This window comes from Bos indicus, chromosome 20, assembly GCF_029378745.1.
Source record: "Bos indicus isolate NIAB-ARS_2022 breed Sahiwal x Tharparkar chromosome 20, NIAB-ARS_B.indTharparkar_mat_pri_1.0, whole genome shotgun sequence".
Classification (NCBI taxonomy): Eukaryota; Metazoa; Chordata; class Mammalia; order Artiodactyla; family Bovidae; genus Bos; species Bos indicus.
This window is the reverse complement of record NC_091779.1, coordinates 6822364-6834545: the sequence shown is the minus strand read 5'-3', so window position 1 is coordinate 6834545 and position 12182 is coordinate 6822364.

Below are 12182 nucleotides of genomic sequence, written 5' to 3'. Positions count from 1 at the left end.
AGCTTCACCACGAGCCTTTACAGATCTGCTTCATATTTTAACTTATTATGCAGAGTCGCGGCTCCAGACTGCTCCACAAAGCCAGAGAGGCCAGATCGGTTACCGGTCAGACCTACGTGCAGGGGGTCTGCCAGCTGCAAGGTAAAGAGACCGGGTATGTTGCGAGCCGACCCCTGGTTCCTAAAGATGTGGATAAAAATCAGCGAAGACAGAGGAAGGCCGCAGATATTGGAGATAGGTGCTGAAAAGCCGAGAGGTAAACGTGTTGTATTGCACAGATGTCTTTTAAAAAAACATGTTTTCTTAGCCTGCGGCAAGGTGTGGGGGAAGGTAATCAGTGCAGCCTCTGGAGGCACCTCCTCCTAGCGCTTTATCTCTCTGGACTGCGGGTCAAAAACAAGCAGGTTGGTTCTGAAGACCAAATGTTAATAATATCTGCCCTGGAAGGTGGGACTGGGGTGGGGGCTGGTATTCTGTGTAAGAGATTATATACTTTTTCTCATTAAAGAGAAGTATTTCCTTCTTATTTCAGTTACTTACCAAATCTACTGGGACCTGTACCTAGATGACCCTGCCTAGGAATAACACATGTCCTCAGTTCATTTGGTTGGCTGGAGATTTTGCCACAGGAAGCCGCTGAGCTAAGAACAGGCCATCTGTTTCTGTTGCGTCTTTACCACTCAGAAAATGCAGAGTGTCCTTAAACAGGGGGTGGGGGGACAGCAAAGTTTACATGTCTTTGCAAATAGCTCAGCAGGCAGGACTGAGAAAAGAGAGAACTCCATCTGGCCATTCTGTCATCCACCCATGCGGTTTTCCTGTATCTTTTCTACCTAACGTGGCCACCTTTCTACACTTGAAGAAAAGAGAAGGGGAAAAAAAGTTGTGGTCTGGAAAATCTTGAACGTATTTAGTGACTGTATACATTCACTTCATCTGCCTTAGGGAGATAAGCAGCATGGAGGAAGGGAAAAGAAATTACTTATTCTATAGGTTATAAAAACTGGAAGACAAATGACCTACAAACCGTACCCTGGTTTGCTTGAGCCGATGCATCATAAGTTTTCAGGCCTATAGGCAGTTTCTAATGTTTACTTCACAGCTGAAAGTGATTTGGCAATTTAGGATCACAGCCATTCAAACTGTTATTCCTCCAGCGTCTCTCAGCCAATCCTAAAGGTAGTTCTTATCACTTCACTTACTGGAAGAAAAGATGAGCAAGTCTTGTATTTATACAGGAAGAACTCTCTAGATAGACTTGTGATCAAACCGGATGGTATAGGCTTCGGAGATATAAGTCATAAACATCTTGGGAAACTCTACAGACTTCCCTGTGGTACAATGGCCACCACCTCCCTCAAGATGTTAGGCCGGTCCCCTGGGCCCCTGGGAGCTGGTCTTCGCCTCTGCCTTGTGACACCAAACCAAGGTCTCGTTTTTAATGCTATTAGGAAGCTGTGCCAAGGCTTTGGCCTTGTTATCTCCCTTAACAATGTTATTTTGTTAGGCTGCAAAATAAGCAGCATGGGGTTAAATGTATTAGCTGCCTTCAAACCTAATTTATCTTCATTCCATCCTAATTTACACTTGGGCTGAATTAATGAGAATGATTTAATTAACACCCTGCGACCATAGTACCAGGAACAGGACAGCTCAGGGGATTAGACCAAGCAGTGGGCTAAGCAGCTGCCATCCTGCCTCCTGCGGTCCCCTGAAAGCCCCACCCGCCTTTCAGGCACACTGCAGGCCCGTCTTCCAAAAGTGCCCTCTTTGTTCTTCACTCCTCTTTTGGAGTGTGTGAAAGGAGGATGGCATGGCTTTCCTTCCTCGTGTGGTTTGTGAGATAGGCTTGTGAAGTCAGTGTGGCCTGGGGCCCTTACAGAGGTTTGTGCTCTTCCTCCCCGAGTGTCAGATTCTCTCTGGAAGTGAACACCCAGCCGGAGGTGACATGCTACACCTCCCAGCCCTCCCCCGGCCCATCGTGGGTCACGTGAGCGCAGGCATGCATGTGTCCTGGGCTCAGCACCTGTGGGAGGAAAGAGAGGGCAGGAGGGTGGGCCGGGAGAGAAGCTGAGCTGGGATGCAGCCTCGGTCAGAAATGACGCCGTGGAGCTGTCCCCAGGCAAGCTGAGAAGGCCAGGCTGTAGACGGCTGTATTGCCAGTTGCTGAAGGCAGGCTGCCCAGGAGAGGGGCCGTGGCACGCTCATGCTCATGTTCCCCAGAGGCCGTTCTGAGGGCTGCGGTAGCACCCCCAGGGCCAGGCAAGACGTCCTTCATTCTCCAAGGAGATTCTGAGGCGCTCAGTGCAGTGCCTGCTTTGACTCTTCACCCTCACACACAGACACAAGCCTACAAACCTACAGAAGTGAGGCTTCAGTTCCTACCAGCAATACTCTTTAATAAAAGGGAGAATTTTTTTTTTTGACTATTGATTAGAAAGCCAAGCATAGGAAAAAAGTAAAGTAATCAATGCAAGAAGTCATCAGCATTGTTCAAGGCAGTTATTTGTCTCTCTGGGAAGAAACAAGAGGTCTAAACTGATAGTTGTCTGAATTTTGGTTTACCCACCTGCTGCATTTATATCTTTTTAACTGTATTTGCGTTAAACATGTCATGATAAACTTTGAGAGTATTCTTAGAATTGGATCCAAATTGGCATGGTCATATCAAAGTTTTTACTTGTTTCCTAAAAGCTTCTGTTGGAGAAGAAATGGCAACCCACTCCTGTATTCTTGCCCAGAGAACTCCATGGACAGAGGAGCCTGGTGGGCTACAGTCCATGGGGTCATGAAGAGTTGGACACGACTGATGTGACTTTAGCACGCGAAGCCATTATATGTGTGACTACTTTACGTGTATTTTGTGAATTAAGTTGGATTATAGTGTGACTTTTTAATTTCCAATTCCAGTTGCTCATTGCTGCTGTGTAGGAATACAGGGGACTTGTGTATAATGATGTCTAACGGAAAGTCATGTGACCTTTCAGCGCTGAGCACCACCATGGGACCGCATGCCTCTCTTCAGGGTTAGAGCTGGGGAATTCATTCTTTCTATGAGACTGTCGCTTTCCACACCCCCAAGTGACATGGCAAGCGGTACTTTATTGACTGCTTACGGGGCTGCAGAGGGACGCATTTGAGGCACTTTTGCTTGGTATTTCTCCGTAAGCTCCCGGTCGTTAGTAAATCAAGCCATTCAGACTTGTTACTTCTATTGCAGGGCTGTTTAAAACAAAGATCTTCACAACCTGTGGTGGGTTATTGATTTTAGGGTCAAGCTTTTAAAGCTGCATTTATTATTTTCTCTCTGATCACAAAAGCACTATATGGTAGAAGGTTGGGGAAAAAAACAGAAAAGTAAAAAATTAGAGATAATGACACTTAGCATTTAAATCCTAGTCTTTCTGTATCCACATGGTATTTTATTTTTGGCAGTTAATTGGTTAAGGCAGAGACTCTGGAACCAAGCTGGAATTCCTGCTTTGACATTTACTAGCGAGGTGTTTGGAGGCCAAGTATTGTAATACCTGGGTGCCTTAGCTTCCCAGGTTGCAGTATGAGCTAATAACCGTACCTGGCTCAGAGGGTTGTTTGGCTCCTTAATAAATTAGCATATGTAAAGTGAGTAGAACAGAGCCCGGCTAGTGGTAAGTGCTATATAATGGCTCCTTTTATGATTCTGTAGTCAACTGTTTGAGAATGATATTCCTACAACCCCATAGTTTTTTCCTAGGAATTCTCCTAATAAAGATTTGAATCCTTATCAAAGCTGCTATTAATATTTCTACAACCTGCCCAATAGCACTGGACTAAAGGACATTTCCAGTCTTGAATTAATTTATTAATACATATGATTTTGAAGTGTTTATCTGAGGCTGTGCTTCTCTCAAACCCAACTTGTACAAGAAACACTAAAATTCATGGGAGTCACCGCTGCTTCCTTCCACCTCTTACTGACACTTTCTTCTTTTTGTCCTGATTGTTCTTCTGTTGGTGATGGAGAAACAATTCTTCACCTTCCATCATCTTAAAAACTAAGCAGATGAAAGGGGAAAGTATTTAAGAAATCATATTTTTTTAAAAGCAGTATTTAGAAGGCAGCAGGCCAAAAACAGTGCATAAATGAATCACAGCCCTGCTTCTTCCTGCCCTGAGGTTCTGGTAGAGGACCCTAGGTAAAAGCTCACTCCTATCTGTCAGAATCACACCAGGACCTCTGCAGGGTGAGGCCTTTCACAGCCCAGGGGCATCTGAAACCATTTTCCTTTGCTTCTCCATAATTTTTGAGTGTCCCAAGGCCCCTGGATCTAAACTCTTAATTTGTCCTAAGTAATTACATTGAAGAATTAACCGTTGTTCCAAGCAGTGAAAATGAAGGTTTTCTTTGGCCTATAGGCTTTGCTACAGAGCAAGACGCCAGGTCTGAGCATGTCTGGGCATGAAAAAGGGGCCAGAAGAAGGGACTTTTGTGGTCCATGACCTTTGAATGAATGAATAGTAAGAGGATTTTATGGCACACTGTGAGCACACACTTGACTCAGACCCGAGTCTGAAATCAGGAAGCTACAAGTCAGAATAAAGAAAGAATGAGCAAGAAGAGAGAGATGCTGGTGAGTGTGTTGTCTTTAAGTTCTCGTAACTGTTTCTCCTCGTGATTTTGAAAATACAGCCTGAACAAGGATATACTCAGCTATTAAAAAGAATGCATTTGAATCAGTTCTAATGAGGTGGATGAAACTGGAGCCTATTATACAGAGTGAAGTAAGTCAGAAAGAAAAGCACCAATACAGTATATTAACGCATATATATGGAATTTAGAAAGATGGTAACAATGACCCTATATGCAAAACAGCAAAAGAGACACAGATGTAAAGAACAGACTTTTGGACTCTGTGGGAGAAGGTGAGGGTGATTTGAGGATGATTTGAGAGAATAGCACTGAAACATGTATATTATCATATGTGAAACAGATCGCCAGTCCAGGTTCGATGCATGAGACAGTACTTGGGGCTGGTGCACTAGGATGACCCTGAGGGATGGGATGGAGAGGGAGGTGGGAGGGGGGTTCAGGATGGGGGACACATGTACAGCCATGGCTGATTCATGTCAATGTATGACAAAAACTACCACAATATTGTAAAGTAAGTAGCCTCCAATTAAGATAAATTAAAAAAAGTAAATAAAGTCACAAGATTCCCCTAGAAATATAAATCACTTTTGAAAACAGTCCTAAAATCCTAAATAAAGTTGGAAGACTTGCTGTTTCTTGATCTGAAGATATTTGGAAATACTGTAATATCAGGAAGAAATGAAGACTTTAAAAAAAGTATATATATTCAAGTAGTCCTAAATCAGTTTTCTTATCTGCAATTATCTGAAAAGTTGTGGTTTTATTCATTCATTTGTCCACTCATTCAGTCATTCATCCAGCCAATGTTTACTTACAGGCATCATATTGATACTTAAAGCTGGGGAGGTCCTCAGTTCCATTTTATCTAGCCTTCTACTGTGATTTTACACTGCATAGGCTTGGCTTGCCATCAATGTCCTCGTATTTGCATTTCGAATGTGTCTCTTCCCCAAGCTGACACCACAGAAAAAGTCATATAAAGAAACTTGAAAGAAATAAGCAGGAAAGAACATAAACACAGGCAGAAAAGGAGCTCAATTGCTGTCACCCTGATTGCTGTTGGTTTAGAAGAAAACCAAGAGAAGGCAGAGCGCCTGGGCTGTGAACTGGTGGTCTTCAATTGCCATTTTTCACCCAAGGATTATAAATAAAGCCTTTATTGCCTCATTAAAAACTGGCCTATTAAAAATGGTTAAGTGGCTCAGAATGCATGGGAAACCTCAAGGCAGGAGGTGAGACGCAACGCTGCACCTCCTTATTTTCACAAGGGCTTCTGTTTTCAAGAGGCTCTGAGTTTTGCCACAATGCAAGGAAACATCTCGGGTCCCCAGAACTGTGCATCAGTTTCTTCTGCACCTTTTGTGGGTCACTTGCCCCAAATCAGCAGGAACAGCAAGTTACACTCTGATGTTTCTGACTGATGGTGTTCCAGGCAGATTCTCGATCAGTTTCATCAGCATAAATTTTCTCTGTCTCACTTGTGTATTTTAACTTTGTATTTTGTATCGAAGCATAGCTGATTAACAATGTTGTGATAGCTTCAGGTGGACAGCGAAAGGCCTCAGGCATACATATACATGGATCCATTCTTCCCCAGACTCCCTTTCCACCCAGTCTGCCACATAACACTGAGCAGAGTTCCCTGTGCTGCACAGTAGGTCCTTGTTGGTTATCTGTTACAAACTAGTCACTGGTATATTTTTAAAATGCCATATACAATGTTGCATAAGTTTAAGAAGTTAAAACTTTAAGAATTATCTCAATATTTTCTGTATATATTTTTCTGCTACCGACAAAAGTTGTTGTTTTTTTCCCCCTTCCTGGTTACATAAGAAAGGAAACTGTCATCCTGAACAAAGCCACGAATGGGACACTGCAGTGCAGGACAGAGCAGGGGGCGGCGGCCCACAGTGCGGAACTGGGATGAAGCAACAGTGCCCTCTTCTGACTACAATGAGGAATCACACAAAATTCAAGATGCTCGGACCCTAGAGATCTGCTTTAGGACGCCGTGCCGCTGGGTAACAATAGTGCACTGTGTACTTGAAATTTTGCCAAGAGGGTAGGTCTTATATTGTGTTCTTATCACAAAATTTTAATAATAAAGAGGATAAGAGGAAACTTGGAGGTGATAGATATGTTCATGGCTTAGATTGCCGTGATGGTTTCACGGATATAGACTTACTCCCAGATTCATCAAGTTGTATATGTTAAAAATGTACAGCTTTTTGGAACATATTTGAGTCAGTTCTAATGAAGTGGATGAACCTAGAGCCTATTATACAGGGTGAAATAAATCAGAAAGAGAAAAACAAATACCGAATATTAACACATACATATGGAATCTAGAAAGACAGTACTAATGAACCTATTTACTGGGCAGCAGTGAAGAGGCAGACATAGAGAACAGACTTATGGACACAGCTAGGGGAGGGAGGAAGGAGAAGGAGAGATGGATGGAGAGAGAAGCATGGAAACATCTTCCCAACCCAGGGATCAAACTCAGGTCTCCTGCATTGCAGGCAGCTTCTTTACTAACTGAGCCACCAGGGATTTTGGAGTCCCCCCAAAAATAAAATCTGTCACTAATTCCAGTTCTTCCCCTTCTATTTCCCAGGTGACTTGAGGTAAAGAACCTGCCTGCCAATGCAAGAGACAGAAGAGATGTGGGTTCGATCCCTGGGTCAGGAAGATCCCCTGGAGAGGGCACGGCAATCCACTCCAGTATTCTTGCCTGGAAAATCCCATGGACGGAAGACCCTGGCTTTAGCCCATAGTGTCGCAAAGAGTCAGACATGACTGAAGCAACTTTCACACATTGGCCATGAAGGGATGGGGCTGGATGCCATGATCTCAGTTTTTTGAATGCTGAGTTTTAAGCAAGCTTTTTCACTCTCCTCTTTCACCCTCATCAAGAGGCTCTTTAGCTCCTCTTCACTTTCTGCCATTAGAGTGGTATTTTATCTTCAGTTCAGTTCAGTTGCTCAGTCGTGTCTCGACTCTGTGATCCCATGGACTGCAGCACGCCAGGCTTCCCTGTCCATCACCAACTCCTGGAGCCTACTCAAACTCATGTCCATTGCGTCAGTGATACCATCCAACCATCTCATCCTCGTCGTCCCCTTCTCCTCCCATCCTCAATCTTTCCCAGCATCGGGGTCTTTTCCAATGAGTCTGTTCTTCGCATCAGGTGGCCAAAGTACTGGAGTTTGAGCTTCAGCATCAGTCCTTCCAACAAATATTCAGGACTGATTTCCTTTAGGATGGACTGGTTGGATCTCCTTGCAGTCCAAGGGACTCTCAAGAGTCTTCTCTAACATCGCAGTTCAAAAGCATCAGTTCTTCAGCGCTTAACTTTCTTTATAGTCCAACTCTCACATCCATTCATGACTACTGGAAAAACCATAGCTTTGACTAGATAGACCTTTGTTGGTAAAGTAATATCTCTGTTTTTTAACATGCTGTCTAGGTTGGTCATAGCTTTTCTTCCAAGGAGCAAGCATCTTTTAATATCATGGCTGCAGTCACCATCTGCAGTGATTTTGGAGCCCCAAAAATAAAGTCTCTCACTGTTTCCATTGTTTCCCCATCTATTTCCCATGAAGTGATGGGACCAGATGCCATGATCTTAGTTTTCTGAATGTTGAGTTTTAAGCCAACTTTCACTCTCCTCTTTCACTTTCATCAAGAGGCTCTGCCATAAGGGTGGTGTCATCTGTGTATCTGAAGTTACTGATATTTCTCCCAGCAATCTTGATTCCAGCTTGTGCTTCATCCAGCCCAGCACTTGGCATGATGTACTCTGCAGGGTGACAATATACAGCCTTGATGTACTCCTTTCCCGACTTGGAACCAGTCTATTGTTCCATGTCCAGTTCTAACTGTTGCTTCTTGACCTACATACAGATTTTTCAGGAGGCAGGTAAGGTGGTGGTCTGATAGTCCCATCTCCTGAAGAATTTTCCACAGTTTGTTGTGATCCACACAGTCAAAGGCTTTGGCATAGTCAATAAAGCAGATGTTTTTCTGGAACTCTTGCTTTTTCAATGATCCAGCAGATATTGGCAATTTGATCTCTGGTTCCTCTGCCTTTTCTAAATCCAGCTTGAACATCTGGAAGTTCACAGTTCACGTACTGTTGAAGCCTGGCTTGGAGAATTTTGAGCATTACTTTACTAGCATGTGAGATGAGTGCAGTTTTTCAGTTAGGTTAAGCATTCTTTGGCATTGCCTTTCTTTGGGATTGGAATTAAAACTGACCTTTTCCAGGCCTATGGCCACTGCTGAGTTTTCCGGATTTGCTGGCGTATTGAGTGCAGCACTTTCACAGCATCATCTTTCAGGATTTGAAATAGCTCAACTGGAATTCCATCACCTCCACTAGCTTTGTTTGTAGTGATGCTTCCTAAGGCCCACTTTGACTTTGCATTCCAGAATGTCTGGCTCTAGGTGAGTGATCACACCACTGTGATTATCTGGGTCATGAAGATCTTTTTTTATAGTTCTTCTGTGTATTCTTGCCACCTCTTCTTAATATCTTCTGCTTCTTGTGCTAAAGACTACACACACCCATCTTATTTAATCCCTGCAATGACCCTAAGAGACTGAAGGTCTCCAGAACCCAAGGTGGGTTTCATCCCAGTAGAGTTGTGTTCCTAACCACTGACCCACCCTGCCTCTTCTACTCTCCTAATTAGCTTGGGCCCCTGCTTTTCTGTCCCCTGGAAGGCCAGATTTGGACCCCTGGTATATATACTTGAATTTACAAGAGAAGGAAAAGAAGTGAATTGTTTGGTTTTCTTTGCTTCACCTTGACAGGTCTGATAAGGATGTGACAAATGAAAAGCTAGAATCAACTGACTAAAATTACATTTTTTTCAATTATTCATTTTTACACTTTAACTATAGTCAATTAAACATGTTATCAGATCATTCATTCTGGCACACTAGACCCACCAGAAATTGGTACATCAATTCACATGCAAAATAATGTCCTAATCAAATTGCTTTTTAAAATGTAACTCAGACATAGTCTCTTAACTATGGAGCGAAGCACTCTTTCTCCAAGTGTGTATATTAAGTGGCTTCAGTCGTGTCTTACTCTTCGCGATCCTATGGGCTGAAGCCTGCCAGGCTCCTCAGTCCATGGAATTCTTCAGGCAAGAATACCGGAGTGAATTGCCATGCCCTCCTCTGGGGGATCTTCCAAACCCAGGGATCAAACCCGAGTCTCTTATGTCTCATGCATTGGCAGGCAGGTTCTTTACCTCTAGTGCCTTGACACCAAATATTAAGGGTCACATACCTGTCCACTTCAATGTCTAAAATCCAAATGTCTGGTGGAGTTCTGCATGTCCTCCTGGAACGATCTGGAGAAAACATGCAGTGGAAAATAAAGGATGCTCCAAACTGCTCGGCTATATCCAGCAACAGTGAAATTGTGGTTAAAAACCTAGGATACATAGGTTATACTAAAGTTTGAAATCTTCATATTGGACAGTGGTTTACAGATGGAAGGCTTCCCTTGTAGCTCGGTTGGTAAAGAATCTGCCTGCATTGCAGGAGACCTGAGTTTGATTCCTGGGTTGGGAAGTTCCCCTGGAGAAGGACATGGCAAAAGATGCTGTCAGTGAGGAGGCATGGATCCTCTGTTAGAATGTGATGGTGCTTGTCACTCCCCGAAGAAGCCAAACACAATAAAACCTCAATTGTCCAGAAGCCAAATCACTAGAATGATTAATAAAACATTTTCCTATACTGAACTTCTAGAAGAAAGATGGTGAACACAAGAAAATATGTCCGTGTTGGAGCTTTTATTTATTTTTTTTTTTTAAGGCAAGTAACATCTACCTAAGCAACAAATCAGTAAGAGAAATGTCAAATTGGGAAAGAAAGGTGAACAGTGTGAAGGCAATATTGACCGGCATGAGGAACGGCTGAGGGACAGCTGCCTCTGGGAGTGTGCGACGTTGCCCCCGGCTGCCTCTGCAGAGTGGGCTGCAGCTGGCGGGGTGAGGCCAGGGGGCTGCTGCCTTTCCTCTCGTCCTTCTCTGCGGGTTCTGCATCCACCTGCCTTTACTACTTTTGTTAATGTTGCTGCTGCTGCTGCTGCTAAGTCACTTCAGTCGTGTCCGACTCTGTGCCACCCCATAGATGGCAGCCCACCAGGCTCCCCCATCCCTGGGATTCTCCAGGCAAGAACACTGGAGTGGGTTGCCATTTCCTTCTCCAATGCATGAAAGTGAAAAGTGAAAGCGAAGTCGCTCAGTCATGTCCGACTCTTCGAGACCCCAGGGACTGCAGCCAACCAGGCTCCTCCATCCGTGGGATTTTCCAGGCAAGAGTACTGGAGTGGGGTGCCATTGCCTTCTCCGTGGTTAATGTTAGGAATTTTTGAAAGTAAACAATAAAAATTAAAATGTTATTTATTTACTCCTTAAAGTTTTTTTTTTTTTTTTAATATGGACTGTTTTAAGGTCGGCATTGACTTTATTACAGTGTTCCCCCTGTTCTATGCCTTTGCCATTGGCCACAAAGCACATGGGATCCCAGCTCTCTGACCAGGGATCAAGCCTGGACACCACCACCTCCACCACTACCCCTGCCTCTCCCAGCACGGGAAGGCGAAGTCCCAACCACTGGACCTCCAGGGAAGTTCCCAAAGTGTTATTAAAAACAAAAAATAGCTGCAGAAACCAACCTAGTGTTATAATTCTCCTTCAATTAAAAATAAGAAAGTTGGGCTTCCTGGTGTTCCCGTGGTTAAGAATCTGCCTTGCAGTGCAAGGAACACCAGTTAGATCCCTGGTCCAGGAAGATCCCACCTGCCGCGGGCACCACAGCTCCTGAGCCCACGCACCCTGAGAGCCCAGGCTCTGCAATGAGGGAAACCAGCACAATGAGAAGCCCGCCCACTGTGACAAAGCATAGACCCCGCTCTCTGAAGCTAGAGAAATGAGAGAAGGCCCAAGTGCAGCAACAAACACCCACCACAGCCAGCAAATAAAATAAATAAATCTAAAAAAAAAAAAAAAAAAACCCAGACATCTCCCGCATCAAAAGTAAATAAATAAGAGGAAAAGAATATCCATTTATTATTTCACAGTGGGTCAGAAGTGCCAGCATAGAGTGGCTCCCTGTTTCCTCTGCTCAGAGGCTTCTGTGGCTAAAGTCCTGATTCAGACAGCCTGAACTCTTATCAAGGGGCTCTGAGGAAGATTTTGTTTCCAAACTCATTTCAGGTTGTTCAAAGAGTTTGGTTCCTTGAGGTTGTAGGACTGTGGTCTCCATTTCCTTGATTCATAAGCCTCTTCATCTTCAAGCCGATGATGGTGCATCAAATGCTTCTCCCAAACCTCTGTTTCCCTCTTCTGTCTGCCTTCTCTGCTTTTAACGGCTCGTATCATTTCATTGGATCCACCTGAATAATACAAGATACCCTCCCTGTCTTAAGGCCAGTTAATTAGTAACCTTGATTATATCTACAATGTCCCTTTTGCTACAGTTCAGTTCAGTTGCTCAGTCATGTCCAACTCTTTGCAACTCCATGGAC